We start from the raw sequence: 27,954 nt of genomic DNA on the forward strand, positions 1-27,954 counted from the left end.
TAAGATATTTCTGGCAAATGTTCCAAAGACAGGAGACACTGCTTCATGAAAGCTGGAAGGCTATCTCTGCAGTTAAGTCTTTTAGAAGCTTTAGCAGCAGGCATTTTGATTCAACTCAATATTCCTCCCTTAGAAGCTTCAATATAACGTTGCTTTAAATAACGAGTAAGGTCCAGAAATTTGGCTACACAAAGTTATACATATGCTAGGGTAGGATAACAATAATATTAACATGCCATGGAAAATGTATAATCATAATATTTCAACTGAAATCTGGAAATCCATTTAAAGCACAGGACATCTGTTTGATAAAAGTTCTACATAGCATAATTTTATAACCACTATAGATCATTTTCCAGGTTAATTTGGATGAAATTGTAACTCATAATGCTTTGCTCATATGGGAGTTGCCATCTCTCAGCAGAAGAACATCTTATGACTTCTTCATTACAAAGTCTAAAAGACCTCAGATAATCCTAATGTGATGTTACTGCTATTCTTGCTACGCTTCTAGAGACTTCACTTAACAAGGGTCTGAGACTTTGAGCAATAGTTAAGAACAACCAATTTGCTTCATTCAAACAGAATTTAAGACCAACAAGCAGGCCAAAACCTTGACCAACCAATAAAAGTGGTTAAAAATGAGATCCCAAAGATGATTGTTGTTGTCCTACAGAAATTGCTTAGTCTATGACAAGCTAGCACTAGCTTTTGCTATTATTACGATTCATCAAATAGGCAGTGTGAGACTAAGGCAGACAATAACCAAAACATAAAAACTTCAGTTTGTTGTGCTTCAACCTTAATTGTATCAAGGCTGCAAATGAAGGCAATGATCTCACCAAACTTGTCAGTGTTGAGAAACATTTTCTAAAAAGAGCTCTAGAACCAACATCTTTTCACTATCCTCAATTCACATTGACAGGGCACTGTTCACACCATTGTGCGATCACAGATGTGGTTTCCTCTGCGGTATCCTCAGCAGTCTAGTCACATGGAAGAGATGGAGCAGGCCTATAGTGCAGATCACACAAGACTTTAGCTCCTTTAAAAGTATTTATTATACTTACAAGAAAATAAAATCATAACACTTTTAGATTAAAATAATCTTATCTCTGGCTAGTCACACGTCCCTTAAATATTCACTCCTTAACATATTTTTTTCAAAATACAACAAAAAATTACAAGAATATGAGCTAACAAATAATAGAATAATATAGTCTAAAACTTTTATGTTAAAAAATTTCTCCACTCACATCGCCTTTCTAAATAAAAAAATATGAATGAAATAAGCAATGTCACTAGTCACTGGAATGAATGGAATGTATCTAAAGAAAGAAAACAGTTTTTCTTTTAAATTTTGAAGAGTATGGAGATTTTTCTTTACATATATGAATTAGACTACGGTATATTATTCTATTATTTTTTAATTTATATTCTTGTTATTTATTGTTATATTTAAAGCAAAATATGTTAAAGGGAACCTGTCATCAGAAATTGGCCTAATAAACCACTAGCATTATGTTGTCAAGCAGCTAACCAGCTACTTGATGATGTTTCTTTCATGGCCTGGTGTGGTGGCATCATCCAGAAAATCAACTGTGAAGTGACTTTGAAGTAATGCCCAAATATTTAATGGCCTACCTTTGTCAAGTGACGGAATAATGGGGCACATGTATAATAAGTCTGGATTTGTCCATCTGTTTTTTCAGACTCTTCTTGGCTTTGCTGCTGGTCAGACGTATCTTCCCCAGCGGTTTTTCCTTATTGATACATGTGGCGTTTGGTCTTTAGTGAATTTGGAAAGTTTTAAAACAAAAGTCTCCAAACATTGCGATCATTTTCAAGTTAATTTCTACACCTTCTCTGGGGCAGCCTTATATTTGCACCAAAATTTGAGACTTTTTGTAAAAAGTTGCAACTTTCACATCTGGATTTAGGTGATACCCCAGGGAACACTAAAGAAAACTAGACAATGGCAAACTTTGAAGGGAGACCATTCTAGGTGCAGATGAAAGTCGCAAATGAGCACAAGCACCATGAAAAGTCTCAAAAATTAAAGAAAAAGGAAAGCCAAAAGTTTGATACATGTGCCCCATTGATGCATATATTTTGAGACGGAATATTCTTTTTTGCGTATTGGCAATGATCATGTATTCTTAAGAATTTCCGTGCATAAGTATAGATATATAACAATTGATGTTATGGTCTGTTTTTTTTTTAAATGCGGAGGTTTCTCTGAATCCGTCGGGTTTTCGTTCGGCCACGCCCCCCATTTCCGTCGTGTGCATGCCGGCGCCGATGCCGATGCACCAAAAACCCGTGGCAATTAAGGGAAAATCGGAAATATTTGGGTAACACGTCGGGAAAGCGCGAATCGGGCCCTTAGTAAATGACCCCCATTATGTTACTTGCTTTCTTAATTTTCCAGAAGAGACTTTGCTTCTGTGACTTTCTGAATGTTCTACATACAGTTTTGTTGAGATTTTGTCTTCTAGCTTACCCAACCGAGTTCATAAAAATAAATGCAAACATGCACAATAAAGCACTCTACTCTGACAAGATGTATTCATCTATTCAATTGTACTATCGATTTATTTAAAGAATGTTGAAAAGTTACTGGTTATTTCAGCATTTATTCAACATCACTTTATAATAAAATGGCACCAGCATAGCTTGTACACAGATATGTAAGTTTTTCTCTGTGTTTTATAATGTAGGGTTGTGTTAGTAGGGTGTCATGTAGGTTTTGTGTAAGTGCACTGTAATTCTATCAAGGTGCTGTATGAATTCCTGATATCATGAAACCATCTAAAAGTACAGAAGAAGTTTTCCAGCAAGGTTATGTGCACACGCTTGTTTAGCCTTAATCTCGATAAACATATACCCCAATACTCAATATTTATGAAAATGAAAGTACGGTACAAGCAAAAGCATTATGACTGGACAAGAAAGATGTTCTATTTTCCCTAGGACTTTATAAAGTTAATGTGTACTATAGTTGACTGCTTTGATTAAAAACATAAACAAATGTTAAATGTTGATAACATTAAAAAAACACAAACAGCAAGAACGCAGATAAACCAATGCAGACCTGAAGGCTTTTTTTCCTTTCATTGGAAATTAGAAAATTAGTCAACATTTTGAAATTCCTGATTCATCACCATGTTTCATGTTAGTTTAATTATAAACCAAACTGTCTTAAAATACATCAAATCCAAGATCACCTTACAGTACATTGGCTTTCACAATCATCTGCTTTCTTTTTGGATAGTGTTTCTAATGCTAAAAATCGTATTTCAATAGTGTAGGGTTCACACATCAATTTAAGTCTCATCTTGTCTGGCATCAGATTAGCAATTAGAAGTAGAAGACTATTCTAAAGCTATTTCAAACTGATGAATCGTGCACCAGTCTATAATTACAATACATATATAGCTATAGCTAGTGTGCAGGCATAGGGCAGAAACTGGCCATGCACAAAGGATAGTGATTATTTTAAGGCTTTTACATCAAACAGCTTTTGTGCAAGCCTTGATAAATCTCTCATTGAGTCTATTGGTGTTTTTGAGACATGTGACCTCGTCAATAAATAAGACCATTGTGATTTGATCCAGGAGTCCAATGTTTGAATTGGAGTGTTAAAATGAAAGGTGGGAGGCTATATAAATGAACATTGGTGGGAGAAGAGTTTGTATTAATACTTTGGGTTTAGGTGGCTTATGAAATTAATACCACACCCTCTGATTAGAGTGGGTGTTATATTATACACTGATGATCAAAAAGGTAACAATGTTTTAAATTTTTAACTTTCAGGCTCCATAACTCGCCATCCACTACAGCTTTAAGCTGTACTAACACTACTATCAATTTATCAACAATCAAAGATCATTTTATAAACTCTAGTTAAGTCACTATGTTTACATATGAATAATCTTTTTTTTAATCTTAACTTATTACATTACATAATTCATAATGAGTCTTATAGTTTACAAATCAATTTAAACATCAAAATGAAATAAGAAGAAAGGGATGTAGCATATGTAAAACTGACACAGAATTGTAAGCAGTCAAAGGGTAAGCCCAAAGCAAGGGGCAGGTTACTGCATTTACTGTTTTGCTCCTAAAAATGCTAATTTTAATTATCTTTCCATCAGATTAAAACGTGTTTCAACTGTAACCTGACCAAGGTCTCTTAACATTCCCAATGTTGGTGCACACTAGTCTATATGGAATAAATGTTTTCTTCAACAAAAATGTTCGATTGGGTTAAGTTCCAGGGACTTTGGGGTAATCCAACAACGCTGCTTCATTGTCATTGAAACATATTTTTTCCATTTTAGTCGCTTAAATTTGTTGCCCTTCTAGTACACTATGTTGTCCTTTCAATAGCCATAGTACTTAAGTATGCAAAGTAGCTCATCTTGTTGGATACTTGCACATATCAAAGTACTGAGATCACCATTGATCCTTTATCCTAGGCATTTGGCTGTAAAACAACACCATACCATCAGGTTTCCAACAACAAACTTGACAGCTCCTTCAATTTCTTGAGATGTTAGCTCAGTTTTCCCACTCAATTTCTAAACAGTTTTCCATTTTCTAAACTTCTACTTTTCACAGTTTTTGCATACTAATGCAGATGCCTCTAGGGACAACATCCCAGATATGTGTAATGGCCACTGCACAATGCTTGCCTGGCAGTCTCACTATTAGGAAGCATACAAGTCACCTCCACTGCCATGTTTGTCACACCAGAAATGATGAACCTTGTGAAGAGACACGTTCTTGACTAATAAGTTATTGAAGTTAAGGAGATTGAGCTGAGACCAAAGTTACTGAGTGATCTTCAACTTGTTGTGTTTGTTTGCTTGTGGATATTAAAGTTCCCAACCACAGACCAAAACTAAAACTGGAGTACAGCCTTGTCTAAAAGGCATTTCCACTAGTTACTGAAAATACTTAAAAATACTAGAAAGGAAAACAAAAGTTGGAACCTGGAAATGGAAATTCCAAGCCAAGCCACTTCAAGCCAAGGGCAACCCATGTTTCACAATACTCTAAATGTGCTAATTATTGGGAAAATGCTGTAAAATTGAGATACAGATGATACTTTGCTCAGATTATTCTAGATCCTCAAAGACCATACAAACAGATATTGGAGATGCCAAACAGACAAGGCAGTTTTCCTCCATATATAGTGCAAGATGATTTTGTAAAGTTTTGGAAGCTGTTCATACCAAAATCTGTTCCTTTCCAATTTATCACTACCAGCTTTACTTTTAAGAAATCTGGATGCCCATCCACACATTCACATTACTGTAATAAGCCTTCAGTTGACTGCTGTCAGAATAAAATTTCTGAATAATTTTGCTAACCAAGTAAATGTCTTCATAAGTCACTTTTACACATTTCTCTTGCTCTTAACTTCTTGGTTGAAATTGTGTACACTCAACTTGATATACATCATTGGATACCCAAATTTTGGAAACCTATGTATATAATTTATTAAACTTAATAAAAATTACTGTTCCAAAAAACTGAAGATACTAGGGATGTTGGTGTCATAAATGATAAGTAATATCAGTTTGTGCTGTAGTCATTCATCTAGCACACCTGATCTTTTCAGTCAACTTTAAATCATGTGAATGGCATTGACTGCATAACATAAGCTTATGATCTGTTCCTCCCCAGGTCAAAATGAAGCTTAAACTATCCACTGTAAATAAATAATACAATAGTTCATATAACAACTAACTCCAGTAAACTCTGGTAATAAGACACATCTTTAGTATTCGAAAATGAATGTGTATCAAATGAGGTTGTAGGTCTCAAAGAAAAAACACAAGAAAACACCAAAGGCAACCTGGACAAGGGAGGATTTCGAAACACATGTGTCCCTCTTAGAAGTCAGGGTATAAAATCTATCCAAGAGCTGCAAGGAAGCCAATGGAATTTTCCACTCTTGAACATGATCTTTTGCTTCAAACCATATCTGCTAGAGAGCTGGCTACTAAGTGTAAAAGTATCAGTGACAGAACTGGTATTACAAAAGTGAAAAAAGAAATCCAGTTTTTGCTTCTAAGGTTTCACTGGTATTTCTGGTAAGGACCATTTTAAAAAATATTGAGTTACATAACTTCTCTGCCAAATATTACAATATACCCTTTACTTTAATCAATGTTTCTCCGTCACTAGGGACTGAGATGAAGTTCTTATAGCAAAACGGTTTTATATAATATTCAATATTATATGATAAAAGAACTAACTATACTCCTCATAGAATGATGAGTGGTTATGACAATCCAATTCACATTACTATTTTAAACCCCTATTGGGTAAAGTGCAGTCAACTTTAATATCATAAAAAGATGATACACATTGAATATCTAATAGCAGTTGCTTAAAGGGATAGTCCCATTTCAATAAGTAATGGATATTGTTAGAATAATGAAAAGTTATACAAGTTTCCAATATACTTTCTGTATCAAATCCTCACAGTTTTCTAGATCTCTGATTGCTGTCGTTCTATAAAAAGCTTCATTGTTTCTATCTAGTGGACAGAAATCTGACCATGGTCACACAGGTGCATGACTCGTTATATCACACAGCTCTGATTACTGTCTGTGATATACCGATCCGTGCACATGTGTGATCATCGTCAGATTTCTATCCACAGGAAGTAAACAATGAAGCTTTCTATAGAAGGACAGCAAGCAAAGATCTAGAAAACTGTGTGGAATATACAGAAAGCATATAGGAAAATTGTATTATTTTTCAGCATACAAACAATAACGTTGATCAAAAGCAACAGGAATTTCTTCAACTGGCTAACACGGTACAAAACTTTTTTTCTTGTGATATTAATTTGCCGAAATGAAAATACCCCTTAAATACTTATCTTGCCCAAATCCATGAATAACAAATGCATTCTTGGTTGTGCCCTGTTTTAATAGAACTGGAATTGGTAAAATCTTAACCTGTAGTATTGCCACCCCTGGACTATATGTATAAAATGTTTGGTTTGTCATCATCTAACAACTTAGGGTGTTATTTATCATCCTTTTGAAATAAAAGAAAAACAACATATTTTTGGGGCTATGGGTTTCTTTCTGTGCCTAAGATGGGAGATCAATGGATGTATGTAGCGATGTTGAGCGTTTGAATGGCGCTAGGACGACCCAATTGGTATTTTCAAGATCTTTTAATTTTATAAAATAGGTACACAATAATAAATAAATAAAAGTCTATAAAATTAGTTCCGAACAACGTCTTTCGCGCTTGAGCCGAGCGCTTCTTCTGGTTCATATATATACATTGGAAATGAGAGACTATTTAAATAAACCGGTGTCATCTCATTGGTAAATGACAGTATCCGGTAATTAGCATAGTTACATAAGCTTGAGATGAACAATACAGATGATAAAATAACATACAACTTCATTTTAGAGTTAATAAACATATTTAGAGACAAAAATTCATTGTGAACTCATAATATTATTATACATACAGAGCATTAAGATAGACTTGGTCTTGTGGGCAATGAAAAGCTGCGGGAAGCAGAAAAAACTACGGGTACGGATCCCTGCTAGGACATGGGATACTACAACTATGGAAGCCGGCATGGGACATGAGAAACTACAACTACGGAAGTCGGAATAGGACAAAAAGGCTAACGTGTTGTAGAATGGATCGGAATAAGTAGCTGAGTGTGAGAAGGTAAAAGAGTTTGGATGCATGTTTTCAGAGGATCGTCTCATTGGCTTCATTGAGGCCATTAGGGACAAGGGTGTTTAACGTATATATCCAATATACCTCGCGTCTACACAATAATTGAAAGCGATTGGGCGCTGTATTGGGTATATACAGCGCCCAATCGCTGTATATTAAAAGATCTTGAAAATACCAATTGGGTCGTCCTAGCGCCATTCAAACGCTCAACATCGCTACATACATCGATTGGACTTATCTACAAGATAGATTCCTATCACCCCGGAGAAAAGGATTGTATCTTGAGAACGTGGCAGCACAGGAACGCCGTATTATAATACATGTGCATCACAGAGTTGTGCCTGCCAGCACAACTCCACCAGGTGAGCAGCTATATCATTATTTATTTTCCCACTATTGACAAAGGGTATTACACCATAGAAGCGCCCCTGTCTTTTTCTCCTACATTTTAAGATGGGAGATGTGTGCAAACCTTCTCCAAGTATGAAATGTAACTGAAATGTACACCAACAAAGAGCTTACACAGAGGTGCAAGAGCTGAAGTTGCACTGCCCCATGATATAAACTCCTAGCAATAAGCGCTAGTATGACCAGCAGGCAAAACACAGCTCTGTGGCAGGTGGAATGTCTGTAAAGGCACCCAATTCTTTGGTTCTCTAGTCCCTAGATACTTTTGGTGTGATATTAACGTTACAATTCACTTCCTTCAAATCGCATTAGGTTTGTTACAGAATGGGAAATACAGGCAGCTTAAGAAAGTAGCACACATTTTCAACTATGTATTTAGTAACAACATCATCAACATTTCCATTTCCTCCTTGTGTCTTTGAGAATATTAGTGGAAATTCATAAAGACACTTACCAGGTCTAAACATAAGATGTTCTAGGTAGAACAGCATCCAATGGTACATTACTTTTTACCCTTTATATAGTTTAATTAGGATATTTTGTATTTGTAATTCAGACTTGCTCAATACAGTTTTATAATACATAGTTGTCAAAATGGAAGTTAATGAAATAGACAAGAGCAATAAAGCTCAAATTCACTGTCGCAATGACCCATGCAAAAGCACAACACAGAAGTTTTTATATTAAGTAGCACATAGCACTCCTTCGAACACCAGAACGATTTCACATAATCTATAACTTAAAACACCAAAACAATAATTGTATGTATGTAGTTATCTTAAGAAAAACCTGTCACCAAATACAAGATGCCAATCAAAAACTTATTAAATTTTTTTAACCCCTTTAATTTTTTTAACCACTTCAAAACTATGCCTTTTCGTTCATTCCACAAGCCGTATCTTTTTGATTTTTTTTGTTTAAAAAACTATAAGAAGGCTTGTCATTTGCCAGACAAATTTCACTTCCTAGTGGCACTGTTTAATATACTGTGATATGAAAAAATTCCAAATGCGGTATAAGCAATAAAACACTGATGCGCTATATTCTGATAAGCTTTATTTTTACAGATTTCAGTATGCGGTTGGGATGACACCTCCCATTTATTATTTGGATCAGTACAAGGTTTTATATAGTTTGAAAAACATCAAAAACTTTTTCAGTGTATGGAACTGTGTAAGGTGTCATTGTTTGTGGGATAGGATGACGTTTTCATTTCTTTTATTTTGACAACTGTGCGACCTTTGCAAAATGGCAAGTGGCGATTCGGACATTTAGGTGCTATTTTCCATTTTAGGGTTCACCATCCTATTTTTATATTTTGGCAGATCGGATATTTTGGGATGTGGTGATACCTGATATTTTTATAATTTTCATTGTATATTTGGGTTTTTTTTTATACGTGTTCTAAGGAAAGGGGTGATTTGAATTTTTATTTTAAAATATTTTTTTAAACTTTTTTTTTTTACTATTATTTCAGGCTCCATAGGGTATTTGAATGCTAGGGGGTCTGCTCACCTATAAAATATACTGCCATACTATTGTATTTGTCTATATTGTGAATATACTGTTCCTGTACATGCCTAAGCAACAGTCTTTTCACTTTTATGGAACCTTCCGGGGTACTTTCTATTGATGGCTGGGGGCCCCATGAGTTGGATACCTAAGCAATGACACACTGTTGTAAGTCAAAATGTGTACGTTCAATAAAGGATACAAAACTAGTTCCAAAACAGAACAAATGTACGAACAAACAACAAGTAGTGTAGCCACTTCCTCTAAAATAAAATGACACGGCGCTGGAACATACTGTAATCTCTCATCTTTAATGTTCTCTCAAAGCATATCGTTCATCTGATGTTGGAATACTAGATGTAGTTTACAGAAGTATTCAAAAAGCTTTTACAATGACTTACAGAGGAATTATCCTTGAAGATAATGGTTAAAAGCCCATGGCATTATAAAGTATGGATAAAATAAATTAAAAACTGTAAACTAACTAACAAACAAAGAAAGAACAACATGTTAAAAAAATCCATCTATATATTCAATTTAGCAGGTTCTGATGGTGTCTTCTTCAGGCATAAATGAAGTAGTGGCATCGGGATACTCCAGTCACACATTTTTTTTTTACTTAAAAAAGAGGCACAGCATTGCAATGAGTTACAAGTTGAAATTTTGGGTACATTAAATACAGCTATCTCAAGGTCACAGGCCATCTCAGACCACGCAAGTGAATAGGTTGAAGCTACTGACTGGCTTACTACACTATTAAGCAGCTCTGTGAATTATAGCTCAAAGAACTACATTCTAAAAAGGGACCTGTAGTATTAAGAGGGTTGTCCACTTTCATCAAATTATATATATATACACACACTCACCGGCCACTTTATTAGGTACACCATGCTAGTAACGGGTTGGACACCCTTTTGCCTTCAGAACTCCCTCAATTCTTCGTGGCATAGATTCAGCAAGGTGCTGGAAGCATTCCTCTGAGATTTTGGTCCATATTGACATGATGGCATCACACAGTTGCCGCAGATTTGTCGGCTGCACATCCATGATGCAAATCCCCCGTTCCCCCACATCCCAAAGATGCTCTATTGGATTGAGATCTGGTGACTGTGGAGGCCATTTGAGTACAGTGAACTCATTGTCATGTTCAAGAAACCAATCTGAGATGATTCCAGCTTTATGACATGACGCATTATCCTGCTGAACGTAGCCATTAGATGTTGGGTGCATTGTGGTCATAAAGGGATGGACATGGTCAGCAACAATACTCAGGTAGGCTGTGGCGTTGCAATGATGCTCAATTGGTACCAAGGGGCCCAAAGAGTGCCAAGAAAATATTCCCCACACCATGACACCACCACCACCAGCCTGAACCGTTGATACAAGGCAGGATGGATCTATGCTTTCATGTTGTTAACGGCAAATTCTGACCCTACCATCCGAATGTCGCAGCAGAAATCGAGTCTCATCAGACCAGGCAACGTTTTTCCAATCTTCTACTGTCCAATTTCGATGAGCTTGTGCAAATTGTAGCCTCAGTTTCCTGTTCTTAGCTGAAAGGAGTGGCACCCGGTGTGGTCTTCTGCTGCTGTAGCCCATCTGCCTCAAAGTTCGACGTACTGTGCATTCAGAGATGCTCTTCTGCCTACCTTGGTTGTAACGGGTGGCGATTTGAGTCACTGTTGCCTTTCTATCAGCTCGAACCAGTCTGCCCATTCTCCTTTGACCTCTGACATCAACAAGGCATTTCTGCCCACAGAACTGCCACTCACTGGATCCCAGTAGATCAGCAGTTTCTGAAATACTCAGACCAGCCTTTCTGGCACCAACAACCATGCCACGTTCAAAGGCACTCAAATCACCTTTCTTCCCCATACTGATGCTTGGTTTGAACTGCAGGAGATTGTCTTGACCATGTCTACATGCCTAAATGCACTGAGTTGCAGCCATGTGATTGGCTGATTAGAAATGAAGTGTTAACGAGCAGTTGGACAGGTGTACCTAATAAAGTGGCCGGTGAGTGTGTATGTATATATATATATATATATATATATATATATATATATATATATATATAGGTGTACCTAATAAAGTGGCCGGTGAGTGCATATATATATATATACACTCACCGGCCACTCTATTAGGTACACCTCTCCAACTGCTCGTTAACACTTCATTTCTAATCAGCCAATCACATGGCGGCAACTCAGTGCATTTAGGCATGTAGACATGATCTCCTGCAGTTGAAACCGAGCATCAGTATGGGGAAGAAAGGTGATTTGAGTGCTTTTGAACGTGGCATGGTTGTTGGTGCCAGAAGGGCTGGTCTGAGTATTTCAGAAACTGCTGATCTACTGGGATTTTCACGCACAACCATCTCTAGGGTTTCCAGAGAATGGTCCGAAAAAGAAAAAACATCCAGTGAGCGGCAGTTCTGTGGGCGGAAATGCCTTGTTGATGCCAGAGGTCAGAGGAGAATGGGCAGACTGGTTCGAGCTGATAGAAAGGCAACAGTGACTCAAATCGCCACCCGTTACAACCAAGGTAGGCAGAAGAGCATTTCTGAATGCACAGTACGTCGAACTTCGAGGCAGATGGGCTACAGCAGCAGAAGACCACATCGGGTGCCACTCCTTTCAGCTAAGAACAGGAAACTGAGGCTATAATTTGCACAAGCTCATCAAAATTGGACAGTAGAAGATTGGAAAAAATTTGCCTGGTCTGATGAGTCTCGATTTCTGCTGCAACATTCGGATGGTAGGGTCAGAATTTGGCGTCAACAACATGAAAGCATGGATCCATCCTGCCTTGTATCAACGGTTCAGGCTGGTGGTGGTGGTGTCATGGTGTGGGAAATATTTTCTTCTCACTCTTTGGGCCCCTTGGTACCAATTGAGCATTGTTGCAACGCCACAGCCTACCTGAGTATTGTTGCTGACCATGTCCATCCCTTTATGACCACAATGTACCCAACATCTGATGACTACTTTCAGCAGGATAATGCGCCATGTCATAAAGCTGGAATCATCTCAGACTGGTTTCTTGAACATGACAATGAGTTCACTGTACTCAAATGGCCTCCACAGTCACCAGATCTCAATCCAATAGAGCATCTTTGGGATGTGGTGGAACGGGAGATTTGCATCAAATCTCTGAGGAATGCTTCCAGCACCTTGTTAAATCTATGCCACGAAGAATTGAGGCAGTTCTGAAGGCAAAAGGGGGTCCAACCCGTTACTAGCATGGTGTACCTAATAAAGTGGCCGGTGAGTGTATATGGTTTGTATGAAGAAAAGTGATACAATTTTCCAATATACTTTGCGTATCAATTCACCACAGTTTTCTAGATCTCAGCTTGCTGCCCTGCTGCAGAAACTTGTAGGTTACTTCCAGTGGATGGAAATCTGTCCCACAGAATGGACAGGTGCATGATCAGTTTGTATATAGCCAATCTCCTTAATGTTGCACGGGCCTCAATCCAAAGATCAATCAAGTCCAGCCAAGTAAACAAAATTTACTATGGATTTTTCCCGATGGCCAAAAATCTTTTTGTCACTTTAAGAATAAACTGAGGTTCAGGAGTTTTATAAAGCCATATATACTATAGTACAAGCTTTTATATAAAATAATGGACCCATACGTCAGCAAAGGTGAACGTTTTTCATAGTTTTTTGTTTTACCAAACATCTTCATAATTTTACACTTCACAGGAGTAATAATATAATAATAACATTGCTGGAAGAAAATGTTTACATAAAGTAAATCAAAAGTTATGGTAACACAGACATTGAGACCAAACTTTCTCTGGTCTGATTAGTGTTAAATATAATCCGGTTTTCACACAGCCCAAGCCTTGCTTTCACCAGACACTACAGTCTTGTATTGTACATGAAAACTTTTGGCAACAAACATATAGGTTTCTCATAAGAACATATTTACCTAAAATATATGTTACTTTATTCCCAATGTGTCATTTATTCTAATGTTTTTCAAGATCCAACATCAGGAGAGAAGTAGATTTTATGGCAGAAAAGAAGTCTGCATTTAGTAGCTTAGGTTTCTACCTGTTGTAGCTCAGATTACCGTTTCAAATGAATAGCAACCCTATTTCTTCTCAGCACAATCCACTGTTCATTTTATTTTCCAAGGAGCAGATGATTCCTGCTTTGTAAGCACTTCACAAGAAAAGCAGATCATCCAGTTATTTTCCCCTCTACCCATCCCCCCAAGGTTAGACCTTTCTTCTCAGCTAAAGGATTCACTGCTTTGCAGAATATTCCTGGCACATGTTCCAGGGAGAGAAGACACCGCTTCACAGAACTGTACTTAGAGCTTCAGAAGCAGCCATTTTAATGTAATGCTTGCAGACACAAAAGGCTTATAGTCCTAACACAATATGGCTCAGACCATTCCAGTCTTTTCTGGACCCAACATTATACTCATGCAGAAACCTTTTGGACATCTTAACAAGATATGGCGCATTAGTGGAGTGTATAGAAATAGAGAAAACAGACATAAAAGGCATCAACAGGAACCACCTGGTTTAATTGTCCTGGACACAATTTTACAAAGAAAAAAAGATCACAATCTCTTATTTTTATGGTTATAATTTTGTTCCATAGAGGGCATCACCTGTTTGGAGTTGAAATGACCTTTGTTAGCCAAGCTAAAAAGGGGTTTTAGAAACTACAATTTTTCGAAGAACAACATGTCTTCTGACCAACACGTGTGAAACTGTGCACTACAATATACACTGTGGAAACCTGAGCTTTGCAGCATGAAATTATTTTGTTACTATATCAAGGTTATTACCATGAATAAGGTAGAACATCATCAAGAAGCTTCAAACAAGAAGCACACTGCCAAAAAGCCACATACTTACAGTATTGTGAGAAGTTCCTTTCATGTCTTTTATAAAAGAATGCAAAAGAAATGAGGCATCCAATGACCACATAAATACCTGTGGTTCATTATTCCCATAAAGGAAGTTATGGATCCACTAGACTGAAGATGGAAAAAATCCTAGTACATCCTTTCTCTGTGAAGTCTTCCAGAGTAAATAATGCCTACAACGTGGGTTATGCATCTAGGTTCTAGATCACCTCCTACCACATAATTCAGAAAACAATTCATGTTCTTTATATTAAACGGTCAATTATTGTATTACAACCACAATCATCTTTATAATTCTAGCAGAGCCATTAAAATAAAGATTTAATGTGAAGACCAAAAGTGTGTCTTCCCACTTGGCTTCCCCTCACTAACATTTCCTGTATGTTTCCTCCTAAATTCTCTCCATGAACAGTGTGTGGTGAGTGACAGCAGAGGAAAAGGAAGAAAGGGTTTTGGAGAACATTTCAAATTGTGCTTCCTTAGGATATGCATCCTAAAGAACATCAAAGTCAACAAATTATGCAAGCCAAACCAATGTATGAAAGAAAACCTTGTAAATGAGGACAGCAGAATTGTTTTTTCAAGACTGCCTTCCATAGAGTAATCATGATCATGACTACATTCATTACAGAGGCCATATATATTTGACCTTTACATGCTAGTAATACTTCAAGGTCATCTACTGCAAGGTCATCTAAATGTAAGAAGGTGTTCAATTGTATTTGTACATCTCCAATCAACAAGAAAGCTTTATGGTTACCTGCTAAAAGTATCAATATTAGTTTGGTGATGGTCCAGCACTGGACACCCCCATAGATCATCACCCTAAGAAGCTAATAGACAAAGAATTGTTCAGAAAGCAGAACACTCCTTCCTCAGAGTGCTGGCTGAACAAAGTCACTGCTGCTTACCTCCCTTTCAAATGAATAGTAGATATAGAAACCGGGACCGACCGCAACAATGAGAACAGAGCTGTCTGCTTCCTGATACATTGTGGCGCATTTATCAATTTTGGTGCAGGGTTCGTGTTTCTGGCACAAATCATGCCAAAAATTTTTACTTGCATGTTAGATTGTGGCACAAGGGTTTAATGAATTGGCGCATGACTGAAAGGGTTGGAACTGTCCCACATTCAAGAAGGTGAAATGGAACTCCATAGACTTGCTTTTTGCAGCTCTATGTGTGTGCACCAAAAATTACACTGAAAACTGTTTAGTTATAATAGATCGCAGTAAAAGTGTCAGATTTCAATGTGACACCCAAAAAAATAAAAATTTGTGAGTGTCTGAAAAGGATAAATTGTGGCACTGCCACCTCTTGCTGCACCTCTTATGCCTTATTTATGAAGTGTTGGCACCACTACTTTGGTGGTTTTCCGACACTTGTGAAACTGGCGCTTCTACTTTTCCGACTCAGTTTGTGACAGGTTTTGGTGCAAAATTAGAGCAGCTAAAAGCTTGTCTATGGAGTTCTATTTCACCTTCTTGAATGTGGAGTCAGCCCTTAACATTGTGGTTAGTTTGCCAGTTCATTAATGCCTTGTGTAACAAAATTACATTGCACTGAAAAATATAGCAAGTTTCCAGTGCCAACCTAGGCGCAAATTGATAGATACCCCCCCCTCCCCCAGTTTTCTGTTGGAAAAAACTTTGCCACAAACTCATAATTAGAAATTTCAAAATGGTGAAATGAAAAAAAAAAAACTAAGTAATGACCAAAAACAACTAATTTCTTCTTTTATATTATAATAATATTCTACCACAATCTCACTCGAAACAGTCAGGTTAGTAAAATAGGTCTGGTGTGTGGTCAGCTGTGACAAGTTGAATAGCTCTACTATAGCTCTGTCTCTACTATAGCTCTGTCTATCAGACAAGTAGGGGAGGTTTTGCCATAATACATCCTGTGCAAGGGCCACAAAGTTTAGGGTCTCCAGGACCAGTTGTTAAAAATACTGCTGCTTATGGGAGCCATTGAAATAATCAAAGTGCACATCTACCACCCTACCCTGTACCACGCTTAAAACTATAGCAGTGTCCTAAGGATGCCGATCTAGTCTAAAGCTATGGGAAAGCAGAAGACTCCATGCTCTACCAATTGGAGTGGATTTGAGCATTAGACTCCCACAAGAATTGACGTTAGTTGAGTCCCCCGGAATTCCATAGCCATGACGATGTCTGCTTGCACCTAAAGTGTCCAGTGTGATTAATAAAAAAAAGTTTATTGATAAACATAACATTGGAACAGAGATATCTTTACATTTTTACTTTGCTGAAAGAGAAAACAAACTCCTTCTCTGTCTTTTCTTAATCTCCAGCTCATATCAATGATCTGCTTTGCAGAAGTCATCACTTGAGACTAGCTATTATATATCTAAGATGCTTCAAAGTATTACTGCAGAGCACAAGACTGAGACGTGTGGAAGAGTTTTCTATCTGCTGTAGATCAAATTACAGCAGCACATGAAGCCCCACCCCATGTCTCCTCTGCACAGTCTAATACATCTCTAGACGGCTTTTTTTCCATGGTGTAGATGACTCCTGCATTTTAACCACCTCACAGAAAGCAGATCATCCAGTTTCTTCCCCACCCCCTAGCTTAGACCTTTCTTCTCAGCTAAAGGAAACGACTCTGCTGAATACTTCTGGCACAAGTTCTAGAGGCAGAAGATCCAGCTTCATAGAGTTTTATTAGAAGCAGCCATTTTACATGCAGATCTTCAACACAACATGGCTTCAGACCATTCCAGCCTTATCTGGACACAGCACACTGATCATGCAGAAATGCCAAGCACAAGTGATCTCATTGTAGAGTGAAGAAGACGTACTGCGGCATGTTCTCAGGAAGAGAAACAGTTTAACCATCTCCAGGAAAACAATGATTTCAAACCCAAGATTGCTAGACTGAAGAATGTTCCTCTGCATTCTTCTTCAGAAATATTGTAAAAAGATATCATTCCACATCTCAAGTAAGAGAAGAAAAGAGAGAATTAAGGGCTAACCTGAAAGAACACAGGTCATGTCCATATTCTTCGGCTCACATGGGAATTATCTTATTGCAGAGTCCCTGGCTGCTGGATTCCAAAGTCTAAATGACCTTTATTAATCACTAAGCAGCCTGTCTGCTTTAGCAAACACTGCCAACAGACACACCCTTCACCAGAGAACCTTCAAGTGGCCTTTTACAAAGAAGTGTCTCTCAAAAACCTATTGTACAACCTCATGAGAAAAACAAAATGCATTCCCAAAGAACAAAACCCAGTTGAAAAAATGGGAAAAAAACTTTCATTCATACGTGGTTAGACTATACCTCTGAAGGACTAATCTATAATAATACTGTATGAGCTACAACAGAAGCCCCAAAAACTTCTAGGTCCAATTTGTATGGTCTATTTAAGAAAAATATGGATTGAACTTTGGTTCTTGAACTCTTTCAACATCAACTGATGGATTTTAGCAATGTTCTACCAGAAAGTACATGTGGTCTTCATAAGAATTTTTCCAGTTAACCTATGACACTGAAATATCTCCAGGGAGAAATGCAAATAACTTCCTCTTCTTGAGTCCAAATGTAAACTGTCATAACCTCAATGATGAGAAACAAAATTCCAAAGAGTGGTGACATATGGTATTTACCCATTCCTCAGTGTGTTTTTATGTGGGTTAAGAATTAGGAGCAGTAATGAAATGTTCTAAGCTGGTGTTCTAGATCAGGCTGTGATTATACCAAGAAGTTAAAACACACCATAATGTGTGCCAGATGAAGAACGTTTCATATATTCTAGAATGTTACGTATTCAATATACAGTGTTCTTCTATCAATTATATAATTTTACACAAGAATATGGTCTTCAATGTGTTACCAAATAGTAAATGCTTTAGCAACAGTTCTGTAAACTGTTCTCTACAAAGTGGTAAAAATAAACAATACATCTCATTTTATAATTTTTTTAATATCTTTTTTTAACTAGGGATTTTTTTTATGTTTTAGCAGTACCACCAAAAGCCTATTTTAGGGAGGTATATTTATGAATCATTTTCCAAGATAAGAACTTTTCTTATTTGTGTAGTCTATGGTGCGATGTCTCAGGTAGGTTTTATGGTAAACTGTTATGATCTACCAAATTATAGCACCGAAAAAAAGGACAAAATTTTATGACATAATGGTATTGTTTTTCATTCTTCTAATGATGAAATCTAAACAGTTACCGCAATACCACATATTTCAACATTTTATGAATTCCCTTAAACTGTATAGAAATCAATTTAAATTATTTGATATTGTCAGTGCCATTAGAACCATGTGCAGAATAATTCCACTGAATGATTCCATCAGAAGACCACAAGTATCAAAGAATGATCAGTGGCTGCAGTCTGGTTGGTGTGAAATTTTCTCTTTCCCTCCTCCATATTTTTACATAGAATGGTCTCTACATAAAAATATTCATAAGAAAAAAAATGATCACAAATACAATTTATCCCATTAATAATAATAATTCTTTATTTATATAGCGCCTACAGATTACGCAGCGCTTCACAAAGCATGGCAAATTGGTCCCTGTCCCCATGGGGCTCACAATCAAAACAACCTACCAGCATGTTTTGGAGTGTGGGAGGAAACCGGAGGACCCGGAGGAAACCCACGCAAACACGGAGAGAACATACAAATTCTTTGCAGATGTTGACCTGGGTGGGACTAGAACCCTGGACTCCAGTGCTCCAAGGCAGAAGTGCTACCCACTCAGCCACCATGCTGCCCACTCCATAATTCCATTGATCCCCATGTCTAGTTCTACCACAACAGGTTTGAATGAGTTTTCTTTTATTAAAAGAGTTTTACTGGTTTTCCTGGGCAAGAGTGACTCGAAAAAAAAGCGTACTTACCCACTCCAACTCCTGGTTCCAACGCTGCAGAGTTCTTCCAGTCTTCCTATACTGATGACTGACTTGGGTTAATAACTACAGGATGTCAGCTGTAACCAAAGAGGAAGTGACGTCCCAGCAGAGCTGTCAGTGTTGTAGACCAGATGACCTCCGTGACCTTAAAACAAGGAGCCGGAACTGGAAATATACTTTCTTTTGTTTTGGTCATTCTTGCCCTGGTGAGGTCACACCCATACATCACATGGCCTGTTTTCAGCCATTCAAATGAACTGGGATGAGCTGCAGTCACTATACAGTACAATAGAGTGCTGTGCTTGGTATGGAGTGAAACCATCACAGCACTCATCTGTATACGGAGGTCAAAGTTTTAAAGTGTGTTCTAGTTAAAAAACTCTTTGAGATGGTGTAACATCATATGACATGTCCAATTATTTCAATAAGGGCCATGACAACATTTTATAGTCCCAATAATCTGATGAGTAGTGGCTGGAACATGTTTTTGTAGATCGGGTTATTTGGTTTGTAGATTGCATTAAACTTTACATTGCTACAGACTCTGCAAAACTGGAAACCTCTTTCTACAAATTATTCTACAGTGAATCATTAATTTTCTTGTGGATGGATGAATTGAGTGGTAAATGTATCAGAGTATAGAAGAAAATGAAGTTTTTAAGATAACTGAATTAATAAACCATTCATAGGCCATTGGATTATCCACATAATCTGTCTGACCAGTTTAATTCCACTTCCTAAAAAGGGACTGAAAAGGATCATTTTTCATCTTCTTTCAAGAAAAAGAAACCATTCCTCATGTTTTTAAAACTCGTAGATACAATTGTATTCCAATGTTTGTAAAAACACTATCTTTTTTATTTATTTTACTTCAACATAACATTAAAATAAAATGTAATAGAGTATAATTACTTTTAATTTTCAAAGATACAAATATCTGATATATGAAACCTACCCAAGAGGATGAGATAGAGAGAAGAAAAGGAAAAAAAACTATTTTTATGTATATTTTACATTTACTCCCATTATATGTATAAAATTTGCCTCATAGTGTCAATAAAGCCTCCAAGAAATGTGCAGCTCTGGATGATCAATGTTCACAACTATAGTAAATTATTATACAATAATACAAGATTTTGATGGTGACATAATGGAAAAAATAATCTAAGAGGAGCTTTTGCATTTTACTACTTGAAAAGGCAATTCTGATAGCGTCAATAAAACTTATACATTATAACTTTATTTTTTGGTAGGACTTATTAAGGAATAGATTTAATAACACTTTACATAGGTGGCCACTTTACCTTGTGTTTTATGTGTGTGTAAGTGTTGGAGGCAGAATATTAGGTAATTTAACAATATACATCTATTAAAAGTTCTGCACCAATTACTTGATATGTGAAGTGAAGCCTCCTGTCTTTTACCTCATCACACAGGCATTCCTGACCTTAAAATGTATGCAGATGGAGGATCATGTGATCCTAACTGTCCATGAACAATCGCCCTGCCAGGAGCACATGATAGTATTCATAAATTCAAGATCAAGGTCCTGACAGGGTGATTGTTCATGGACAGTTAGAGATCACATGACCCTCCATCTGCCGCCATTTTGTGGTCAGAAATGTCTGGCTGATGAGGTAACAGACAGGAGGCTTCACTTTACATATCAAGAAGGTGGTGCAGAACCACATAAAGTAAAGTGATCAGCCCCTTTAAATATAAATGTTATGCTGTGAAAATTACTTTTCTAGTGGTAACAAAAAAAAAATGACAAAAAATCACAAAATAAAATAAAATAAATACAGTTAATTGATTAAGCCAATTTACTAAAAGTAAACTAATGGAAGCAGGCTCATGCGAAAAAGACTTTAATTCATCAATAGGAAATCTCACAAATATCACTTATCACTATCACTTTTAATGGCCCCAATGGAAAGTGTCATTTAACAGGTTAAAGGTAGTTCTTAGGTATTAGAATCAATCATTTCCAGCCTTCTCTCCTACTTCTTCCATTATAATGCCTGTAATAGGTACAGTAGTCATGTGCTCCTTAACAGCACGTCACCCCTGGCCTCAGCAATCACATACTGTATATCCCTGAGGCCACTGCAATGGTAATTTGGTATATGTGGACACATTAGGGGAGATGTATTAATCAGTATACCAGTACCAGTATACTCGAGTAATTTGCACCTGATGTGCAGTGTCACATTTATTGAAGGTTTTAGACCATTTTTAGGCAGTTTTTCAACTCAACTCAAAGGTATGTGAAAAAAGGGAATGTGACCTTGTGCATCAGAAAATTCAGACTATGCGTCTTATACTGCACCGGATTAATCATCCAGCAGCATCAGACAGAGGGATTAGTCCAGTGCAGAAGAAAACTGTCTTAAATTCCACTCTGCACTGGTCCAAACACTGACCTTTTAATACATCTCTCCCATTATTACTGCAGCCATTAATGTCAACTGTGTAACACCACAGAAGCAGGGCATAAAACAAGTAACACTTTTGTTATGTTAGAATGTTTACTAACCCCTTTTATATATGGAGGTTAGGACTCTTGCTAGTCTAACATTTAAGTCCACTAGGGTCTGTAATAGAGGATGTGGGTTTTTGTTAGCAAATGGCTTGCTAAAACTGGCTTCCTGGACCAACTGGAATCGTGGTAAAACCTTTACTGTTGGTCTGGAACATAAAAATTAAAAAAGACAGAGTTTAACACTTTAAAAGATCCGGTAAAACACATCATTAGTTAAATGTTCAAAAACTGTGTATAGTATGCCATAAGGAGGAGGACATGCAATCCAGCTTTACTGCTGAATGGAGAGGTACAAAGAAGCAAGTCTTCTCTGTAGATCTTATTGTGTGCCTGAACAAAGAGATGCCCATGTGATAGGCAGGAGGGACCTCATAGAAAGGTAACGGACTCTCCTACATCTCCACCATTGTCGCTTTGTAAGCCCCATGTACAGCATTTGAGAAGGGTGCAAGTTTGACAATTTTTATCTATGGGGCAATATTTTGTTTGCATGGAATCCATTTAAAGTCCAAATGAATAATGCAAGGGACCGTGGTTTTAAGCCATGTGCTTACTGTTTTCTCCACAACTATTTTCTATGTCTTTCTATGGATCATGCACCTGGTCATGGTACCACAGCCCTGTGCGTGCACAGGCCGCAAATTATAGAGCAGGTCCTATTCCTGCCCCAATTTGCAGCTCGAACAATCTGTCATCTTCTTGTGAGCAGAGCTCACACGCCGATCATAGACAAGCTGGAAACAAGGGACCACATGCACCTTGACTGTGGTCTGAGAGCATGGGGCCATGGTCAGGATAAAATAATCAGCAGTGCTCAGTGTAATTATTCTTTATCATTTACATACTTTAACTTAAAGTAAACCAGTCACCACACTAACCCCCCTAAGCCCACTAACAGTACCTTCTTCTGTAATATGTATGTCCCCTATGTTTTTGGCATATTTCCAGTTTGCAGCATGAATGAAAAATCATCTTTTATTCTTTTGTATAAAGCAGTCAGGCATCCCTACCCCCTGCAGCCTGGAAACCGTGTCTCCTGCAGTCAGGTAACCCCACCTCCTGCAGTCAGGTAACCCCGCCTCCTGCAGTCAGGTAACCCCGCCTCCCGCTGTCAGGTAACCCCGCCTCCTGCAGTCAGGTTACCCAGCCTTTTGCAGTTAGATAACCCAGCCCCCTGCCTCCCTCAGCCAGACTGATCTGCTCAGTGCAAGCATCTAGGCCAGCCCTGCCTCCTAATTTTGATTTAATTCACTATCTGGAGATCTAAGAGGCAGACTGCATCCTACAAAAGAATCAAGAGGATTTTTCATTCATGCTATAACTAGAAATATGCTGAAAAATACCTCCAGGGAACATACAGGATACAGAAGGTGGTACTGCTTGTGGGCTTGGGGGGTTAGTGTGGTGACAGGTTCGCTTTTTAAGGATATACAATTTTTAAGATCTCTGCTGTCTATCATTTTTTTATTCAAGTCATAATCTGACTTTGCTTTGTTAATAGAGCTGATGAGGTTTTTATATCAAGAATATTCTAGATATAATCTTGATGAACCATGTGGTCAATCTACAATGTTTTTGTATTTATATGATGTCTAGAATCCAGGTCATGAAATAGATGTTAGTGATGGTCATTCAGGTGAAGGTCCATAATGGTTATGGATTGGGAGGCAATTAGACCAGCAATTCCTGTCCTCCATAACACAAACTAAAATAGTCCATGCCTAAATATTTCACAGCACATGGACCATAAATATATCCATCTGAAATCCTAGTGCATTATATTAATATGAGTCATATTTTGTTTCACAAAAATACCTACCGTCAACTAACAAACCTAAAGATACAGAAAAGGTTCTTCCATGTACAGAAAGCTTCCATTATTCAGTGGTTGATAACCTTCTAGGTACTGTCAGTTATCACATATCTATAAGACCTAGATTTCCATTTCTTAGGAAATGTATTGCTAAAAACAAGAATAGGTAAGTGGGAAGGCTTATGTTACTTCTCAGCACATTGAACACTTTTAGTTCTCTGAAGTAAGTTCAAAATATCACTATAGGGATCATGACACACCTAAAATAGCACTTTGAATACCATTTTGTTAAGTGGAATGTACATGGCAATTTGTCAAGTTTACAACTTGATAAAATTGGTAGGTTATTCTCCATCATAATTGTGCTCCACCACAGACCAGACATAATTACATATATAAATAACTTCCTTATACAGGCCATTATATTTTTCTTAATCCTAATAGAAATTACCACATTCATATATAGTGTACAGATGTTTTCTTTCTTACCGAATCTCTTGGCGTAACTTTTCCAAAGGTGTGTCATAAGATGCTTAGTTTTGGAAAATAAACATGATTTTGTGACACTTTGTCATGAGATGTCTATCTTACAATCATTGCCTTCCAATGTTGTGAGGTGCAGCCTCTTAAGGCCAAGTTAAAAGGTTGTATTTTATTCATTTTGTTAAATATTACATCAAATGATAGAAATGTATAGATCTGTACTAAGTATCTGTAGATCATGTCAGTATTGCAGTCTAGAATAGCAAAAATGGCAGCCATTTTATGAGCATGTCAACCTAATAGGTGTACTTTTTCATAGTAGTGTTAATATAATAATATAGCGTATAAAATTAGTTCTAATTTTTCTTGTCGGAATATCCGTTATAAGAAGATAACAGATGAACTGTTTTTAGGTGGTTGGTTAAGAAAACAAATTTTCACATAGACTTGTATTAACATCTAAATTATTGATGGGGGTCCATCTCTTGGCTAGAACAAGGAGCTGTTATAAGTGTCTTTTCCTCAGAAGGTACTCTTCTGTCCTGCACAGCCAAGCCATTGCTTTAAATGGTTCTAAATGCTCAGTTTCCCATGTGATGGTGCTGTATGGAAACTGAACACCCCACCTTAGGTTTCCTCAAAGATAACAGCTGATCACTGTAGGCTTACTTTGGCACTTGCCAAAAGTGAACAACACCTGAGAGCAGGTGCAAAGATCTCATGGATGACCATAGATTCCCACAGACCTAAGGTATTGCTCTAGGGCCCGTTCTATTGACAACAAGAGCTGATGGTTCAATGTGGACAACCATTTTAAGTTTGTATCTAGTATGCAGGTCCTTTTTCAGAGAAGAAAATTCAGTTACAAAAGTTCAAAACGATGTTACCATCAAGGTTCATTTGTGAGGTAATATACTAGTAATATTTGTTGAACCTCATATGTCTCCTTTGGGATAGGTACCATAAAATGTACACACTTCTGTTAAGAAATAAATATCTAGAAAACATGCACAATGTAAGCATTATATTAGAACCAACTTTGAAGAACACAAACATTTTTATGGTAAACTATTACGGACTCCCTCTTATATTTCTACCTTTCAGGGTTTCATGTTGGCTTCACTAATTGGAAGCCTTTTTTCCTCCATTTTCTGGTAGAACTTCAGTATGACTTAGGTAACCTCATTCAGACCATGGCTTCCTGCAGCAACTAATAAAGCTACTTCCTCTCAGAAACATCAAATGACCTTCTTAAAAATCAAAAGAAGTGCAAAAAATTCTTATGGAAACCATCTACTTGAATGTTCTCCTAAAAATACAAAATCCTATTACTTGTATATCTTTGTTGGGCTCAGCTTTGCAGACAGTTCTGAGAAGATGGTGACCAGAAGGAGGAAGCTCACAATGAACATGGTGGAACAGCTTTGTGCTATGAAGTCTGGACAGGAACCAAAATAGACAGACTGCAAATGGAGGACAGGAAAGGCTAGGAGAATCTTTAGCTCCTCAGGGCTCTGGTTAAGCCATTTGAGGAGAAGACTTTCCACACAGTATAGAAAATGAGACAACAGCAGGTTTACTGACTGCCGTTCTCCTTCAGTCAGGTCCTCCAAGAACACAAGCCTTGAGCTGAACAACAGCCCCTTCCCTCCCTCAAAGGCTTAGATATCTCAACCCAGTATCCAACCTTCCATGTCAACACGGCTTATGAGGGAGGGGTGCCAGAAGACCTTTTAATATGCATGGGGAGGGGTTGGGGGACCATCCAAACCATGCAAGTGATAAAGGAGGTCACCCTGTCATGTTGGCCATGCATTCACCCAGCCATCTGTAATGTCCCATACCCCGTCTATGTCTGTCACCAGCCTCCTCCACAGACATCTCCAAGTGCAAGCAAACATCACCTTCTGACTCCCTTGTCTTTCTCCCTAAGTTCGTTTTAATCTCCACCACATGGGGGTGTTTGGGTAAAGGAGGGGGTCAATTAATGAATTCATTAATTAGCCGCCCTTCTTCTCCTCCTCCTTCCATTTCCACCACCACCACCACCACCTCCTTTCTTCTCCAGACAGCACACCATAGAGGCTTCCCACCCCTCTACAGTACTGTGAAAGCCACCCCAAACCGCAGATCATAACAAGCTCCAGTATTCTCCTGGTAGACATTACAGATCTTATGAGGACACAAACAATAGCAATTAAGGAGAAGCTGACTGGAATTGCACACTTACAGAGCGTTCTGGACGTGGCTGCTCCAGCCTCTTGTTGTCCTGCTCCCTCAGATAATAGCCTTGTGCCTAGGAAGGTGGAGAGATGGTGGCTCTCCTCTTGGAGTTCTTTCTTGCTGCTACTCTGAGCAATGGAGGATTGCCATCTTCCTTGCTTATTTCTCCTCCTCTCTCCTTCACTGGCTGCTGCTGCTCTGCAGCTGCAGATGACCTGAAAGATCCGTCTCTCTCACTGAGTGTGTATGTGCGTATGTGTCTCTGCCTCTCTCTGAATAATGAGCAACCAGAAGGGAGAGGGAGAGTGAGAGAAGACAATCTCTACCACACAAAACGCTAGAGCACCAGGGGGTGCACAAAGTCTTTCTAACAGCTAGGAACGTGGAGACATGTCTTCTATCTCAGGAACGTCTGCTGGAAATATTCAGCAGAGCTTGGGCTGACATGAAAGGACTATGCTTGGGGGATGGGGAAGCAGGAAAAAAAACTTTTCTTTCAGCTTTTCTGTGAAGCGCTTAGAATGCAGGAGCCATCTGCACCATGAAGAAGGAACACTTTGAGATGTAATGGACTGTGGTGAAGAAACCTGGGGTGGGGCCAATGCTGTAATGTGACCCACAGCAGATAGCCTCATCTTCCATACAGTCCAGGGATGGGAGCTAAGGTGAAGCTTGCTTTCAGAATATCCATTGCTTCCAATAAGTGATAAGACCATGTGAAGGTGAAAGTATGAAGAGAAAACTCAGTCTTCCTCATGACTGAAGACCACTGCCTTGTATAATGATTAACCTTAAATTCACTTGGTAAAAGATTTATGTCATGTATTTTATCTTACACGATTCTGAAGCAAAGATGATCATGGTGGTCTACCAAAAACCTAAATATTTCAACCTCACTCAAACCTAAATGTTTCATAGAATCTAGCTTGCTGAACTCAAATTTGTTTTTCTTATTACATTTGTGGTTGTTCCTGGTAAACACAAGATTATTTAGAGTTTTTGACAGGATAAAATATTATGTTACTCAAGAATACAAATTCATGATCAAAATTTATGAACAGGCACAAACTTTTCCTTTAATCTTGCACAACCATGATTTTTGAGAAGATATGATGATGATTTTATTACTTTATATTATCATGACCCATCTGTAAGCTTCTGGATCCACTTAATTCATTAGAGCTAGCATGCTGATGATGATATGATGATGTACTTTATGAGATTGGCGTTATCTGGAAATTTCCAAACAAGGACCATCAGTTGATCGCTAGTTTAATTCCCTGGTAGGTACACAGTTTCATTCAATAGGCTTCTACATGTCTGGACACTTTTTAATGAAATCTAATTAAGTAAATAAACTGCTATAAAACAGCACTTCTGAGCTTCCAAATTTCTCCTTTTGTGATTAACCATCTATAATATCTCCCGCATCACAATAAATTTAACTACTGGAG

General features: G+C 37.8%; 1 protein-coding gene across 5 annotated transcripts in view; it reads right to left on the bottom strand.

The window, feature by feature from the left end:
• ZNF462 (zinc finger protein 462) overlaps positions 1-26,908 on the bottom strand; it is a 59,966-nt gene extending 33,058 nt beyond the window's left edge. For 2 of the 5 annotated variants that reach the window (XM_072153612.1, XM_072153620.1), the window contains exon 1: positions 26,508-26,908. The gene's annotated coding sequence lies outside the window, so the exon portion shown is untranslated. Of the gene's footprint in view, positions 1-17,545; positions 17,644-26,507 lie in introns of those variants that run through there. The other 3 variants (XM_072153604.1, XM_072153583.1, XM_072153593.1) reach the window with 2 other exon arrangements.
• Between the last annotated feature and the right edge of the window lie 1,046 nt (positions 26,909-27,954).

This window comes from Engystomops pustulosus, chromosome 1 (assembly GCF_040894005.1).
Source record: "Engystomops pustulosus chromosome 1, aEngPut4.maternal, whole genome shotgun sequence".
Taxonomy (NCBI): Eukaryota; Metazoa; Chordata; class Amphibia; order Anura; family Leptodactylidae; genus Engystomops; species Engystomops pustulosus.